Source organism: Chanodichthys erythropterus, chromosome 20 (assembly GCF_024489055.1).
Source record: "Chanodichthys erythropterus isolate Z2021 chromosome 20, ASM2448905v1, whole genome shotgun sequence".
In the NCBI taxonomy this organism is placed as follows: Eukaryota; Metazoa; Chordata; class Actinopteri; order Cypriniformes; family Xenocyprididae; genus Chanodichthys; species Chanodichthys erythropterus.
The window spans coordinates 6798872-6817037 of NC_090240.1; the positions used below are offsets into that span (position 1 = coordinate 6798872).

At 42.8% G+C, this 18166-nt stretch overlaps 1 non-coding gene and 1 pseudogene across 1 annotated transcript; both read left to right on the plus strand.

Annotated features, from left to right (window-relative positions):
• The first annotated feature begins 4333 nt into the window (after window positions 1-4333).
• LOC137010295 (U2 spliceosomal RNA) lies at window positions 4334-4536 on the plus strand (annotated as a pseudogene).
• A 3295-nt stretch (window positions 4537-7831) lies between these two features.
• On the plus strand, window positions 7832-8002 carry LOC137010078 (U1 spliceosomal RNA). Its single transcript, XR_010893156.1, has one exon. It is a non-coding gene; the product is annotated as a U1 spliceosomal RNA (small nuclear RNA).
• The last annotated feature ends 10164 nt before the right edge of the window (window positions 8003-18166 follow it).

Sequence of the window (18166 nt, forward strand, 5' to 3'; positions counted from 1 at the left end):
GATTGGTGGAGAAGGATCAGATGTTAGAGGTAATGAGGGGGCGGAGTTAAGGAGTGAGGAGCAACAGGGGGAGGAAGACCAAAGGGAAGAGGCAGAAGAAAACATCTTAGAGGTAGGTGAAAAGGTAGGGGAGGACATAGAGGATTCACTGCAAGAAAGTCAATTAAGTGAGCAACTCCCCTGTGCTCAATCGATAAAAAAAAAGAGAGTGGCACACTCCCCTCTCTGGAAAGAAATGGGAAAGGATAAAATGGGAAGATTTTCAGATTCCTCTTCATCGGAGGATCTGAATAGATTATTCCCAAGCCAAACAGCCAATGAGATTTCTTTTCTATCGATTGAGCTGAAATCATCCACACCCAGGAGCTCACCTTGTGACTCAGAAGGAAAACATGTTCAGTTCCCTGCCTCCAATGGTGTGGAAATGCGGGAAGAACTTGTTTTACAAGAAAATGTGTTTTTAAATGGATAATTTGTTTTTAAAATTTTAAAATGTTGTTTCTGTCTTCTTTTATTCTCGTTTTAACGCTCATGACCATCACCATCTCTACGTTAAACGTGAGAAGTGTGAGGTCACCAACGAGAACACAAACTGTTTTAAATTTTTTAAGTACACAACCCTCTGATGTGTTTTTGTTACAGGAGTGCGCTTTACCTTTTTTTAACAATTACAAGAATTGGGAGGACAAATGGCAACAAGGACCCTCTATTTGGAGTGGTTAAAACCAAAATAAAGCAGATGGTATTGCTGTCCTGGTAAAAAATCAACAAATCTTGGTGAAGGGGAGCACAGTACTAAGAGACGGGCGGGCTCTTTTAGTCAACTTGACGTTTTTGGGGAGGGCTTTTAACATATTAAATATTTATGGATATACAGAAAAGAATGATAGATACAACCTTTTAAAAGACATTCAGCCCCACCTTTTAGGAAGGGACCCGATTATTTTAGCAGGGGATTTTAATTGCATTTTAAGCAAAAATGATAGGAAAGGGGGAGGAGAAGATCTTAAATTGGACAAAACATCCATTTTATTGCAAACCATAACAAGAGATTTTAAACTGACTGACTGTTTCAGAACCATGCATCCTGGGGAGAAAGGATTCACCTGGTTTAGTGGTGATGGCAGCAAAGCCTTCCGCATTGATTATGTCTTCACTAGGGACCTTACACCAGTTGATGCTAAATTAATCCCCATTTTCTTTTCAGACCACGCTATGCTTTCCTGCACCCTTTCACTTCCCATAGGTGTGACGACAGGTAGGGGGCTTTGGAGGCTGAACTGTTCCCTGTTGAAAGATTTGGAGATTGTGAAAGAATACAGGGAGCAGTACAGCCAATGGCAGACCCTAAAAGACTTTTATGACTCACATGCACAGTGGTGGGAAATGGTGAAGGGAAAGACTAAGACGTTTTTTAAACTGGCGGGAAAAAAGAAAAAAGATAAAGAGAAAAGATGTATGGTGGGAATGCAAAAACGACTGCAACGCTATTTTAACCTGTGCAATCAGGGCTTTGATTTTAATGAAGAAATTCGCCAAGTGAAAAGGTCAATGTCAGAATTATCGGAGGTTAGAAGCAAGAGTATCATTTTACAAAGTAGAGAAAAGGAAATGGAAGAGGGAGAAAAATGTACAAGTTATTTTTTTCGCAGTGGTGGGATTGAAAAATAAAGAAAATACAGTAATGACAAATACAGAAAGCATCTTAAAGGTGGTTGAAGATTTCTATGATGAACTATATGGTAAGAAAGAGATTGAAGACTGCATTTTAAAAGAAGTTTTAGAATGAATTGATAAACCCGTTAAGGATAGCACGTGTTTGATAAATGATTTCAACCTTTCTGAAATGGAGAAATGTTTAAAACATTTTAAGAAAAGAAAGTCACCTGGAGAAGATGGTATCCCACTTGAGTTTTATCAGACATTTTGGGACATTTTAGCCAACGACCTTTTAATTGTTTTTAATGAATTTTATAAAATGGAGAAACTGCCAGATAGTTTTAGGATAGGGATTGTTACACTTTTACACAAAAAAGACGAAAGGACTGACTTGAAAAATTGGCGACCAATAACTCTTTTAAATGTGGACTGTAAATTGTTTAGTAAGCTTTTAATGATTCGTATGTCTTCCATTTTAGGGGATTTGATCCACCCAGATCAAACCTGCGCAGTTCCTGGAAGAAAGATCACGGACAGCCTTGTTCTGATGAGAGACACCATCTGTTATGCGAGAGACAGAAATATTAGGCTTGCAGTTCTAAATTTAGATTTTGAAAAAGCTTTTGATCGGGTCTCGCACCAGTACTTATTTCAAGTACTGCTAAAGATGGGTTTTCCAGGGAGATTTGTAGCTTGGGTGGAACTGCTATACAGGGGGATAAGCAGCAGGTTTTTGGTAAATGGGCACTTGACAAAAGCAGTAGACGTACACTGTGGGGTCCGTCAGGGATGCCCGTTATCTCCCCTCTTATATGTGGCCTGTATTGAGCCACTGGCGCAGGCATTGAGAAGGGACAAATGGATCAGGGGACTGACAATACCAGGGGCGGGGGGATTGACTGCCAAGGCCTTTTTATATATGGACGATGTGAACCTTGTATGTACTGACGTTTTATCAATTACTAGGACTATGGACCTGACTGACTGGTTTGGAAGGGCGTCTGGGGCTAGACTAAATAGATCAAAAACTCAAGTACAATGTTTTGGACCATGGGATCCTAAAGAAGTAAAGAGTCTTGACCTGGAAATGAAAAAGACTGATATAAAGATACTAGGGATTAAATTTGACAGAGAAGGAGGAGGAAGGGGCAACTGGCAAGAAGCTTTAGCTAAAGTAAGACAAAGATTTGGATTTTGGAGACGTAGACAACTGACAATAGAAGGCAAGGTTTTAATTATTAAATCTGTAATTTTACCTTTATTTTTATTGCTTTGTTCTGTGTTTTACCCCCCAGATGGTTCCTTTTATCCGTGGACAGAGAAATGTTTCACTTTGTGTGGGGAGGAAAATGGGAGAGGCTGACAAGAGAGGAGATGAAGAAGTCCCCAAGAAATGGAGGCAGAGGAATACCAAACTTTTATTTATTTTTAGGGGCATACTATACAGCACTTCATATGAAATATGCATTAGACACAAAAACAGATAATAAAACTGCTGCTATGAGCCGTTTCTGGATGGGATCCTATTTAAGGTCCTTAAAAATCTTACCCACCAATCACACAATACCAGTTGCTTTTAAGCCATCTGCTGCGTATGATTTTATCAAGAAGTTCTTAAATAAGCATATTTTAGAAAAAGAAACTAAATCTTTAACAAATCACCGCCTCCTTCTCTCTCTCATACAGGAACGGGAACAGGTGACTCCAGTGCGCTGGATCAAAATTGGTGAGGCCCAGACTGTGTGGCAAAATGTGTCCCATCCGGCCCTTCACAATAGACACCGCGACCTGGCATGGATGGCCGCTCACGAGATCCTCCCGGTCAGGGCCGTGATGCACTCCCGAGGAATGGCGACAAATCCAATCTGTCCTCGGCCAGGGTGTAATGCACCGGAATCCGTGAGACATACGTTCTGGGAGTGCAGTGTCGCGAGGGACCTGTGGGCAACAGCCGGCCCCCAGCAATTCCCGAGCCTGCCAGCAGGGGAGGTCCAACAACTGGACTACCCCATGATAATGGGAGGAGTGAGCCAGAGGAAAATGACACCAGCCCAGCACACCCAAACCTGGCTCACTATCAACTGCTACAAAGATGTACTATGGACCTCCAGAAACCTGCTGGTGGGGAAGCATGTGATGGTGACCCTGCACGCCATGAAACAGCTGGTCAACAACAGGCTGCAGGAGTATGCTGCGCATTGCCATTCGGACGTGGGGGTCGGAGCTACACAGGAAAGGTCCCCGTGGCCACGCGCCCTGACTGCCTGCAGATGCCCCCCTTCTGGAGGGAGCAGCGGTGCCGTGGTTTAAGAGGTTCTCCTCTCAGCCCAAAAGTGTTGGGTCGTGGTGTTTGTTGTGGAGTGTTGAATGAGGACATCTCAAAAAAAAAAAAAAAAAAAAGTATTGTGTCGCCTGTGCCCGTTCATGTATAAGAGAGCTTTTTTATCTTTTATGTTTTAATCGTGATCAATTCTATCTATTAGGTTAAATTATGGCTTTTAAGCAACTTCAATTGTATTTTATTTATTGCCTTTCTTCTTTTACACACATCTGTTTATACAAAGTTTTATGTATCATGTATTAAGGAAAAAAAAAACTAAGCAAAACCTTTTAATCGGAAAGGAAATCTGTGTTACATGTTCCCAAGAAACAATGTAATGTTTGTATGTAAATAATGATTATTGAAAAAATAAATAAAAGAAAAAAAAAAAAAAAAAAAAAAAATCTGTTCTTATCAGTTTAATATCTGATACGTCCCCTATCTGGGGACTACATATTAAATGGATTTTTGGCTCATGGAGCCGGAACCGGGGCTTGCTCCGTCCACTCCATGCATCGACCTGGTATTGCAGTGTCTCCAGGAACGGTGTGCTTCCCCTTTTGGGGGACTGCAAATCGTTGTGGTTAATAGCAGAGGGAATGTCGCTGGAGCTTCACAAGGAGTCTCTATGTACCTGCGGTGGGGTGGCTGGCAGGGCGGCACCGTCTCGCACCCTTATGAAACGGTCGCCGTTGTTCCAAAGCAGCGGTTCCCAAACCAGCACTGCACGTCTTGAATGTCACTCTTGTCTGATGCGCCCGTCTGAGGTCTTGGAGTCTTTACCAACGAGCTGATGAGTTGGATCGGGTGTGTTTGATCAGGGAGACATCTAATCAAACACGCCTGACTGATGGGAAACACTGGTCTAAAGGACCGCAGCTCGTGTACAGGTGCTGGTCATATAATTAGAATGTCATCAAAAAGTTGATTTATTTCACTAATTCCTTTCAAAAAGTGAAACTTGTTTATATCATATTCATTCATTACACACAGACTGAGAGGTTTCACATGTTTATTTCTTTTCATTTTGATGAGTATAGTCACTTGTGACGAGCAGGGCGGGCGAGAGCCGTGAGGGAACGGCGCGAGGCCGGTGACGCGAGTGATAATGAGCGTCACCTGCGAGGCGTGCCGGCCTCGAGTCTCTCACGGAGGAGCTCCGGAGGCATAAAAGGAGGAGCGACATCAGTGAAGGACGAGAGAGGACCAGGCCTGGACTTTATTTTATGTTTTGTTATGTTTGTGTGGCCGGCAGACGTCCGCGAGGGTCTGCCGGCATTACTTTCGTTTTGTTTGTTTATTTTATATTAAAGTTTTGTTGAATGTTCGCCGGTTCCCGCCTCCTTCTTCCCATATCTACTAACCGTGTTACATTGGTGCCGAAACCCGGGAGGAAGGAGGGACATGCTGTCGGAGAGCCCTCACTGCTGAGGGGGATCGCGGTGCTGCGGAGTTCGGGCAGCGCGGAAGTGGAGACCGCGAAAGGCTGCCCGAGGCGGTGGTGCTGGAGCCTTGTGAAAGGTGGGACGGAGACCCGGATGCCGTGCTCCTGGGACGAGGTGGGGTGGCTGCCGTCCTGGACCTGGAGGGAGCGGAGGAGTCGCCGCCGTCTGCCGTGGGCCGGAGCCTGCTGCCGTCCGCCATGAAGGGGAGGAGCAGGGGACGGGGGACTCGCTGCCGGCTGCCCTCAGTCGGAGGAGCCATCGCCGGCCGCCAGGAGGCGGTCGAGGATCGGGCCGTCCACCGAGCGTCCAGTGCCACCGCATGGCACCGCGAAGAAGAGCCTCTTGGCAGGCTGAGGACCGAGCGGCAGTGTGTCTGGGAGCCGGACCCAGCATTTTTTTTTCTTTCTTTTTCCTCTATCCCCTCTCTCGTCCTGTCGCTCCCCTTGCTTCCGTCTCCTTTCTCTCGTCTTGTCTGTCCTTACCCCCAGGTGCTGCGGCCGCCGAGACAGGCCCCGGGGGGGAGTAAAGCGCAGTCTCGGAGGTACCCCCCGGCCTGCGAGGGGCGTTGGGGGTATGTGACGAGCAGGGCGGGCGAGAGCCTCGAGTCTCTCACGGAGGAGCTCCGGAGGCATAAAAGGAGGAGCGACATCAGTGAAGGACGAGAGAGGACCAGGCCTGGACTTTATTTTATGTTTTATTATGTTTGTGTGGCCGGCAGACGTCCGCGAGGGTCTGCCGGCATTACTTTCGTTTTGTTTGTTTATTTTATATTAAAGTTTTGTTGAATGTTCGCCGGTTCCCGCCTCCTTCTTCCCATATCTACTAACCTTGTTACATCACTATCTCAGAAAATTAGAATATTGTGAAAAGGTTCAATATTGAAGACACCTGGTGCCACACACTCTTATCAGCTAATTAACTCAAAACACCTGCAAAGGCCTTTAAATGGTCTCTCAGTCTAGTTCTGTAGGCTACACAGTCATGGGGAAGACTGCTGACTTGACAGTTGTCCAAAAGACGACCACTGACACCTTGCACAAGGAGGCCAAGACACAAAAGGTCATTGCAAAAGAGGATGGCTGTTCGCAGAGCTCTGTGTCCAAGCACATTAATAGAGAGGCGAAGGGAAGGAAAAGATGTGGTAGAAAAAAAGTGTACTAGCAATAGGGATAACCGCACCCTGGAGAGGACTGTGAAACAGAACCCATTCAAAAATGTGGGGGAGATTCACAAAGAGTGGACTGCAGCTGGAGTCAGTGCTTCAAGAACCCCTGCGCACAGACGTATGCAAGACATGGTTTTCAGCTGTCTCGTTCCTTGTGTCAAGCCACTCTTGAACAACAGACAGCGTCAGAGGCGCCTCGACAAAAAGGACTGGACTGCTGCTGAGTGGTCCAAAGTTACGTTCTCTGATGAAAGTCAATTTAGCATTTGCTTTGGAAATCGGGGTCCCAGAGTCTGGAGGAAGAGAGGAGAGGCACACAATCCACGTCGCTTGAGGGCCAGCCTAAAGTTTCCACAGTCAGTGATGGTTTGGGGTGCCATGTCATCTGCTGGTGTTGGCCCACTGTGTTTTCTGAGGTCCAAGGTCAACGCAGCCGTATACCAGGAAGTTTTAGAGCACTTCATGCTTCCTGCTGCTGACCAACTTTATGGAGATGCAGATTTCATTTCCCAACAGGACTTGGCACCTGCACACAGTGCCAAAGCTACCAGTACCCGGTTTAAGGACCATGGTATCCCTGTTCTTAATTGGCCAGCAAACTCGCCTGACCTTAACCCCATAGAAAATCTACGGGGTATTGTGAAGAGGAAGATGCCATATGCCAGACCCAACAATGCAGAAGAGCTGAAGGCCACTATCAGAGCAACCTGGGCTCTCATAACACCTGAGCAGTGCCACAGACCGATCGACTCCATGCCACGCCGCATTGCTGCAGTAATTCAGGCAAAAGGAGCCCCAACTAAGTATTGAGTGCTGCACATGCTCATACTTTTCATGTTTATAATTTTCAGTTGGCCAAGATTTCTAAAAATCCTAAGTAATATTCTAAATTTGCTGAGATACCGGATTTGGGATTTTCCTTAGTTGTCAGTTATAATCATCAAAATGAAAAGAAATAAACATTTGAAATATATCAGTCTGTGTGCAATGTACATAATATACAAGTTTGACTTTTTGAAAGGAATTAGTGAAAGAAATCAACTTTTTGATGACATTCTAATTATACGACCAGCACCTGTAGGTGCTTGGCAGTTTGCCGGCTTGAAGGCATGGTGACGGAAATCGCAGTCAAGTAATGGAAGGGACACGCCCTTCCTTTGCTTGGGGTGGGGGAGGGGGGTCACCGTTGATGAGGACGGCAAAGAGGGATAGGGTAGCCTCTGACTGGAGGCCTGGGGACTCATACTTACCTGGCAGGGGAAACACCATGATCAGGAAGGTGGTTCACCCAGGGCGAGGCTCGGCCATTGCACTTCGGTTGTGCTGATCCCTGCGAATGGCGGTGCGCTAAATGGAAGTGCTTTTGTTGACGATTGCGATTGGTTGATGATCTACGAATTGTCACATGGTTTTGTTGTGCTTTATTTCAGGTTTTCATGGGAGCAGGATCATCTCCGGTCAGCGATCTCGGATAGGGAAGGTGTTACGTCAGAAGTTTGCCGCACTAATGTTTATATTAACCGTTTATATCAATGTTAGTACACCTAAATGATTACTAGTAGTAATGCACTCACTTTTTTTTAAAAAGTTGTTTTAACTTTAAACAATCACAATAAAGGCCTAAATAAATCGCAAAAGTTTTAATGTACACTATAGTAATAAATTGGTTTTCTATGTAATGTTTATTAAACACTGTATATACTAATATTATATATTGGTTTTCCACGTATTGTATTGTTTATATATTTTTTTATGCATTGTATATACTAATATTATAATAATGCATTGTCTACATATTGTTATGTGCTGTTTTTCGGTGCACCCCAATTTTCCACATTAATAAAGTAAATCAGTTTACTATGAATTTTATTCATTATGTAATGTACTATCACATAATGTATTTGTTCCTTTACAATGACAATGAAATTATTTGACCTCATTAAGGGACAATGTAATGTTGTCCCTTACAATTATTCAAAAGTTGCCCTTTTCAAGATGTACACATGTAACTTTTAAGTTTAAAGATCACTTTATTTAGTTACATAGACTAAACATTAAATAAGAATATGAAAACAATAAACAAATCTCAATAAAAGCAATGTAAACATTTTTAAATAAATATTGTGAAGATACATGTAAATCTGACACCTTTTAATGATAAAACCAGATAGATAGATAGATGGTTTTACAGACAGATAGAATATTGAGGCTAAATGACATAAAAGTATTACCTAGAATGGTGGCTTACAGGAGTCTAAATGAACTCTATTTAGTTACATAGAACAGAACATATTAAGAATATAAATATAAAACAATAAAAACAATTTCCAATAAATGCAATGTAAACATTTATAAAAAAAAAAAAACACTGTGTAGATGTAAACATGACATTTCTGATGATAAAATTACTGCTATTTAGTTACACAAAATAGAACATAATGTAAGAATATAAATATAATACAATAGCTGATAAACTATTTTCAATAAAAGCAATGTAAACCTTTCAAATGAACATTAATAGTGTATTATGACACTTTTTTAAACAAATGATCTCCGTTTAGTTAAAATAGAACATTTGTTCTAGTTACATAGAACATATTGAGACTATAAATATAATACAATAATCCAAAATGTACATATTTTCAATAAAAGTTATCTAAACCTTGTAAATAAACACTGTTGTAGACTTTTGGGCTTTAAAAGGAGCATTGCTAAGTTTACTGCAGTGAGTCTACAACTGAGATAAAATGTTCATAACTGGTGTAAACTCTGTTGTCTAGTCCTTTTGATGTAGACACCATTTTCACAGGGCAGAAGCTCTTCTTTTTGTACTTTTTGTGTCCCTGAATTGGCTGGTTGCACAGTGTACAAATGGGCAAGTTTTGTACACGTGATTGTTTGGCTCCAATATTTGTAAGGTTGCCTGAGAGTTTTCTTTTGTACAGTGTAGCCCTGGACCAGGCTGAAAGGGTGTCAGCACTCAGCGATGTGTCAGCGATGTGTAATGTGCTGGCAGACATCGTCACTGGTGTTGTGCTGGTGGAAATACCTGGGGTCGTTTGTGAGGTAGATGGTGGAGGTGGAGGTTTGGTGATGGTAGAAGTGACCATTGTGCTCCTTGCAGTAACACCAGGTTCTCTCACTGGCAGTGGTAAGTGTGGCATCAGTGCAGGCTTATTCTGTTGTAACTGTAACAGAGCCTTTGGAACAGGCATCAAAGAGTCTGTTCTTTCTTTTAAAATCTTGGTCCCTGCTTTGCTAGGAATATGTTGATACTCCATCTGCAGGTAGTCAGGTGGAGGGAGGACCGAAGGCTGGTACGGTGCTGGAGGCAGCTCTTTTGAAGAGACTGATGTGGTCTTTGATATGGTGGCAGATGGCATTTTCGTTGCCTGCAGGTTGAGAAGCCTCTCCTGACGACGGATAAAATCACCAACAGTTTTGGTGTTAATTTTGGGTAGAGGAACACCCAGTTTGCTCAGCACTGGATCCTCTGCCAATATGCAATGCTGTACTCTCTCATAGGCCTTTGTGATGTTTCTTTTTTCAGGGCTTGTCTGAGAACTGTGAGGTGACGCCAGCCACAGAAGTTTCACAAGGGTGTACATTAGCCTGTTGTGCTGTACGCTGATGTTTTGTTGAGCTGGCGCGTAGCGCTTGGACATCTTGACACGCTGAACCAGGGCAGCTTCAACAAGGTTGTCCCTCTTTGTGCGACAGTACAGTGTATTACCCCAGTGTGTTTTGTAGAGTTGGTGAAACTTCTGTGGCTGTTTGTCATGCTCCTCCACCTTATTCCATGCATCAATGATGGCGTTTCTCTGGTCTGTTGTAAGGCTCAGCTTGTCTTCAGTCAGGCCGACCTCCACCAGCAGAGAACAGAACTTCTCCAACTGCTGGAACCCAGGCAGAGGGTTGGAACTACAGGCATCCTCCTGTTGAAGAGTACAGTAATTGCACGTTAAGTTAAAATTCATAGACTTTGCATAGACTGGCTGCATTTATAAATAACACTTACAGCTAGTATTCTTATTCTAGTAGAGGTAATTTAATTACTCACAAAGGCTGGAGGGTGAGCTGCAGGGGTCTCTTCAGTTGTCAGAGTTATGTGGGCTGGTATGGCAGTCACTATGTTGTCACCTGCCTCAGGATCACTCTGATATGCCTCATCATCATCTGGGTCAAGCTGGCCAGGCTGGACCACCTCTTCCTCCGGACTAGGTCCATCTTTTGAGATGTCAGAGAGGGTGAAGGGACCATATTCACCTGTGCTTTGGCTGAATAGATATTCTAAGCCAAGCAACTCATTTGACATCACTTGAGCAGGTGCGCGGAAATTCTCCTCTACAGTCTCTCCAAATAGCTGCTGGCATCGGGTGTTGAGGCGATCTATCAGAGGCGCTGAGTACGTTCTGTGTCGTTGACCTTTTCCACCGTACACGGCATCAGAACTGCGGTCTGAATTCCAGCGAGCGATTCCACTAATCAGGTAAACCTGATAGGGACGTGCTGCACAGTGCGGACCTTAAAATCACAATAAGTTACATTTAAAGGTATGACATGATCACAAATGATAAGCAGGTGAGGGTGAGCATTGAATTCAATAGCTACTGAACTGTCTGGTTACCAGTATTGTTTACAATATCATGTTTTATGTTCAACAGCAGATAGAAGCTCATACAGGTTTGGAACAACATGACGGTGAGTATGTGATGGCAGAATTGTCGTTTTTGGGTGAACTATCCCTTTCTATTGCTGCAATTTAACATGTACCTGGTATCATGTTGGGCAGACCTTTGTGGAATCCCTCCAGGCTGTTGCTTCCACGTAGACCCTTGTAATACGGGACGTTCACGCCATTAATAGTACTGGTTCGAGCTACTCTCTACATATTCATGTCTGGAGGATCCTTAAGGCACTCCAAGTGTCGCTGCTGGCTTTCCCACACACTGTCTATGGCCTCTGAAAAATAAAGCATCCATGTTTATACTACTTTGTGGGTCCTTTAGTCGCACACATAGACAACATCTTAAAAATCATATATTAGAATGTTTGACAAAATCTTAAAAAGTCACTATAGTATGGTCCTTCCCTACACTATCCCTAAACCTGCCCGTCACAGGAACCTAACATAATTTTAACATTCTTCTGGCCTCTACAAAGTAATAAATACAAGTTCACACATACACACATTTATTTATACACTGATAACATTACCATATGTTTGTATCACATTATATACCTGGTGACTTAAAGAGGCTGACTCCATTTTCATCTAGTCCAGCAAGACCTTTGAGCTCATCTATGGCTATCTGGACAATCCGAAAGGTCTCTTGAGCGCCAAGTGTGACTCTGCGAACATGGTGTTTCAGATGTTCTGTTGACACATAAAGTCGCACCATGTCTTCATCGGAGACAGAGTTAAAATATCCTGGCTTCTTTTCTCTGACGGCTTTGATGAGAAGCTCCAAGTCTGTGCGATTATATGCCAGCACTGCTCCTGATAGGGCAGACTTGAACAGAGCGTACTTGGAATGGCTGTCAGTGCGAATGGCTATATTAAACCAACGATGAATCCAATGAAATATGTCCAGACGCACGACCATGCCACTGTCCACCCAATCTTTGAACAAGGTCTCCACAGCAGTTCGACCTTGTGCTCGACAGCACCCGCGGTCGACATACAAGATTTTCGGCACAGGCTGATTAGCCTGTGCAAATCGGTCCATCACTCCACGGCACATGGGCTCCAGACGCTCAGCAGACTCTTCACAGGTAAGAACAAATGAGACAATCTGGGAATGCTCATTGCCTATGCTGGTAAACCACTCAGCTGTGCCTTTACCCTCTCCAGACAACTTCCTCACCACCTGCAAAATGCAACACATCTGTGAGATGTGAGAGACTGAGATATTTCCAGACTGAGATTGTAAATTTGTCAGTAAATTTATATGCAAAGTAGTATGCAACAGACTTAAACGTAAAGTTTAAGTTCGGTCATTTTTTACTGAACCTAATGTTACTTTAAACTTGCCTTTCTGGTCATGTTTTTTCCGTGTTCAGGTTAATTATCAATATTTTAATTAACTGACAAAACATTGCTACTAAATTACTCTATGCATATCTTTCAGTGATAAAAAGAAAGGCATGCAGCTTTGAAACAACACACTTGTGTGTACCTTTTTAGTGGAGTCCATTTTTAAGAAGGAGCCAAAAGTGGAGAGAATCTGGCTCCTATAATCTTGCACATTGCTGGCTTCTGACAGCAGGAAGGCATGACGAAGGAGACGAGCTGAAGGAAGCTCTCGTGGAGGAGGTGGAGCTTCAAACTGGTGTCCAAGGGCAGACACAATCCCACCAGGCTTCATAAGTGTCATAAGGAGTGTGGTGTACAGGTCTTTGCGTTGCAGGTACTCTTCATAATGATTTTCCTGAATTTGTCGCCACACCTTTATCATGGTGTTCCCCTCAGTCCGGTCACGCAGAAGCCGCACCACGTTTTTGTCCACTCCACGCCTGTTAAGTGTGATAATCAATTCCATATAACAGTGGCTAGCACAACTAATTCAATGCGTGTTAGGTTAACACTAATGTTCAGTGCACTCACCTGGATGTGAGGACAGCAGGAAACATGGCTTGGTGAGCCTCACTGAGTTGACAGAGAATGGCAGAATCCCATGCCAACCAGCGGCCCACCTTGCCACTGCCCCCACCCCTGCCTGCTTTTGTGCATGGTCCGCAGCAAAGGACCTCTGTTAGCATGCAATACCAGCTAGACACATCACAAATGTGACGAACCTGCAATATAAAAAAAAACAGCATTGCATTGTTTTATTTCATCTGTAGGTGTATTTACATAATATATCATTTCATTATTGTGTTCCAGCTATAATATTAAAGGGTTAGTTCATCAAAAATATCTTAATTTGTGTTCAGAAGATGAATGAAGGTCTTATGGTGTGGAACGACATGAGGGAGAGTAATTAATGACAGAAACTTCATTTTTGGGTGAACTAACCCTTTAACTAATCTAATTAAAAATCATGTAATACCTTGGTGTGGTAGCCAGATTTGGAGAGGTAAACATCTTTTTCCTGACCCACACATTCTTCACCTCGAGGACACTTCAGTGAGTATTTCCACACTCCAACGGGACGCCACACAAAGACGCGACTCCGAAAGAAGAGATGTGGAGTTGGCACGTTCCCACTGATGTATCCTGGAGGTTCTGGTGGATAAAACCACAACCGGTCTGATTTTATTATTCGCCGCCTCTTCAATACACCAGCATTATCGAGGTACACCTGAACGGGGCCAAAGAGTCCTCGCTCTGTGTCCTCCTTCACCCAGGAAAGATCAGCTGGTGAAAATCCATTGGGATTTTCCCAAAGTCGAACCCAACCCTCCAGCTCGACCTGAAACATGTCAGAACTCATAATTACACAACTTTACACGCATAATAATTATGTGTAAATATACAATTATGCATTACTCACTGGGGAGTCGCTCTGCAGAGGTTCTGGTACATGACTTAAGGATGAGGACGTCTTTGGTGTGGACAAAGAATTATTTAATGATGGTATGGATGCGGACCTCTTTGCTGATGGTGTGTGTTTGGCTTTGGTTGAGGAAGATGGTGTGTGTGTGGATGAGGAAGATTGTATTTGTGTGGATGAGGAAGATGGTGTGTGTGTGGTTGAGGAAGATGGTGTGTGTGGATGAGGAAGATTGTGTTTGTGTGGATGGGGAAGATTGTGTGTGTTTGGCTTTGGATGAGGAAGATGGTGTGTGTGTGAATGAGGAAGATGGTGTGTGTGTGGATGGGGAGCTTGACATCTGTGAAACAAAGATATAAGTCATAACATTCTGATTATAATTTTTTTTATCAAGAAAAAGTAATGTGATAAAAACATTCATTCAGTGTTGTGGTGATTCAGACAACTCACTTGACTCTTTTTGTCATAAATGTACTTCCTAAATCTTTTCATTTGTACACTCATGATATGGGTTACAGGTGTATTTAGCCACCGGCTGACAGAGCTGTAGGCCTTCTGGATGGAATCCCTCTGGCTCACACGAAAATCGTCTGGCCTGGCCTTCTGGACACAGTGTTGCCGGTAGAGCTCCCACATCTCCTGAAAGGTATGGTTCTCAAATCCTTTTTGCCCATAAACACATCGGTGGATGTTGGATTCCAAGGTGAGAGCTACTTCTGGAAAGCTCTCTGCATACTCTGCCAGACAGTCTTTTAGCCAGTAATTTTGTGTGCTCCCCTTTACAAGTTTTTTAGGGAGTTCTTCTCTGTGCTTGTCAACCACACTGCAATTACATTCATCAGTTGCAAAATTAGCACTGAAACTTTGCAAAGATGAAAAGATTAAAGGCTACACAGTGTTAAAGACCACATAGTTTTGTAATTATATAGAGATTATTTGCTATCAGAAATTAATTTTGTGCTTACTACTTCATGTAGCCCACATCATTTGACACAAGCCAGTGAAATGAAGCATTTAGATATTGGCCAAATGGCAGCACCAACTTCCCCAGACACTGTTGTCTTGATGGTGCTGGAATCCCTTCAGCACATAGAGCTCTTTCAGCGTGGACAAGGGCAGTGGCCTCATTCAGCAGCTGGGCAGGTGGCAGAGGAAAAGTAATTTGTCTCTCTTTGTGGGCACGGGCCTCGTTTGTCGCCACCAATAAGGCCTGTTGACGGCCCTCTGGAGCAGTGGGGTTTTGAAGGCGGATGACTGGATTCGCCATATCAAGGTACACTGAAATAAAAACACCGCCTTGAAGATACTGTATGCCATAATGAAAACTCAAAATATTAAGCCTCATAAATAAACCTCAAAAACATCACCATAACTATTCATGTGCAAAGATGAATTACAGGTGGTCAGTCAGTGTGCTGATCATTACATAAAATAACTTTTATATATAAGATGAATGAAAGTACAGTAATCATGCTTAATCCTACATGAATCACACATTTATAACTATGAGAATATATATGTATATATTCCTAAACTACTGAAAAATGATTTACTAAAAAACGTAATAGTTGGCAATAAGTTAACATCAAATACCAGTGTAATAGCCATCATGAAAAAATACTATAGTATTTATTATAATAAACTATAGTAAATTAGTGTACTGTTATAGTATTTGCAACACTTTGTTAATGAATGCTACAGCATACTGTAGTATCAACTACAGTGAACTGATAAACTGTAATAAATACAGTAACGTTAGTATACTTTAGTTTTTACTAAAGTAGAGGTGAAGAGCTGGCTAGAGCAAAACTGCCTACAGCTCAATGAGAATAAATCTGAAGTAATCATTTTTGGGTCAAATAAGTTTGACTGTGACATAAATGATGTGTTAGGTTCATGGACAACAAATGTGCAGCCCCACATAAGAAATTTGGGTGTAATTTTTGACTCTGCTTTAACGTTTGATCGTCAAATTAAAAGTGTGGTGAAAAGTTGCTTCTTTCAGTTGAGGAATATTGCAAAAATGAAATCCTTTCTGTCTGCTGCTGACCTTGAGATAGTGATACATGCATTTATCTCCTCCCGTTTGGATTACTGTAATGCACTTTATTTGGGAGTAAGTCAAACTCTTATTTCAAAATTGCAATTGGTCCAGAATGCAGCTGCGAGACTCCTTACTAATACAAAGAAAAGGGAGCATATTACTCCAGTTTTGGAAAAGCTGCATTGGCTTCCAGTTAAATATCGGATTCAGTACAAGATGTTACTGTACGTTTTTAAAGCTGTCCATGAGTTGGCCCCAGAATATATTTCGGACCTGATTCATATGAACTCTGGTAGATCTCAAAGATCATTTAATTGCTTACTGCTCTCAGTCCCGAAAACACGTCTGAAAACCAAAGGGGATCGTGCATTTTCGGTTGCCGGCCCAAGACTCTGGAATACCCTTCCACCTGACATCAGATCTGCACCCTCAGTTGATGTTTTTAAATCTCGCGTGAAAACGTACCTGTTTTCTATGGCTTTTAACTGCTGACTTTTGGATGATGTATATTGTTTTTTTTTTTGTTTTTGTTTTTTGTTGCTGTACAGTCCTTTGGTCTACTTTGTAGTGAAAAGGGCTCTATAAATAAAGTAGACTTGAGACTTGAGACTTGAGACTAAAGTAAACTGTAACTTTACATTTTTATGTTTACATTACTATAGTTAAATTAGGCCTACCACAGCAAGTACTTCACTACAGTACGTTAGCCTATGGTTCAAAAACACTATAGTATGTACTATAAATTACTACAGTATTTTTTCATCTGGGATATTAGTACTATCACGATTACTTACAGTAGTAACGCACAATGTGATACTATATTATTTAGAAGGTTTCGCGTTTTCATTTCATTTCATAAATGTAACGTTAACTTAGTCACCTTAAACGGCGAACGTAAGTGTACTGTACGTACTGTAACTGTGCCATCAATTTACTAGCCAGATGTGATGCTGCGGACAATTAACAGATGTCCACTTACCTTTTTCTCACTTTCGCACTGAATCTAAACTCTCGATGATCGTTAGACGCTGCAATAAACAATCACGATCCTACTTTTAAGTGTGATAAATAAGATGCTTGCGCTCGTCACTGATAGATATCAATCACCTTTTGCCGCTTGCAGCATCTGAGGCCTGTGATTGGATGTCTACAGTCGAGGCCGGGCTTCTGATTGGTAGTCTACAGTCAGAGTCTACAGTCACTGTACACTCTCGACCAATCAGATGGCGTATAAGTCTACAGTCACCGTAGACTTTGCACGACCGTAGAAACAATGCCTGCAAATTCCCCAAATGTGGGAATCTCGACTGCATAATTTATGGTAGTGGGGGACTGCGTTCGCGCTCTCCCCTGGACATACTGGTTGAAAGCAGATTAGGTGGTGCCGAGAGAACCTGTGGTTTCTAACAGTCGTAGCGTTGTCTGTGGCTCCGTGTGTGTTTGCACGCCCCTTTTATGGAATCGGGTGTTGCGTGCGCTCGCCTGGTTTCGCAAAGTTCTGAGTTTTCCTTCAGGGACGACAGGCTTTTGGGGGCACTCGACCATGGCCGTTTTCTAAATGACCCCGTGGTCGCTATTGTCACGACCGGCTCAAAGCCGTGACAAATGAAACGGAGGACATAGGCAGCTTGGTAGGTTGCAACGAAAAGAAATTTATCAGCATAAATAAGAAAATATATGAAACAAGAAATCAACAAAACCAAACACAATTTCTGTCAGACACATCAATAACCAAACATCAGACAGAACCACATTTAAATGAATAAGGAACTCAAAATAAACAAACAAAGACCAAAATCAAAACCAAAGCACCCAGGAGCAAGCAACACACCACGCCAAACAAAGCCCAAGCTTTATAGAGGGAAGCACGGGTGTACATGGTTCACTTGATGAGTCTCCCAGCCACACCCACTGGCCGGCCGTAGCAGGAAGAACGAGGGACTCGTCACACTATCCAAATGTTAAAGTTGAGCTTTTTTTTTTTCCCCCCCCTCCTGATCAAGAACGACCTAGGGAGTCCAGAGAATTGTACTGCGG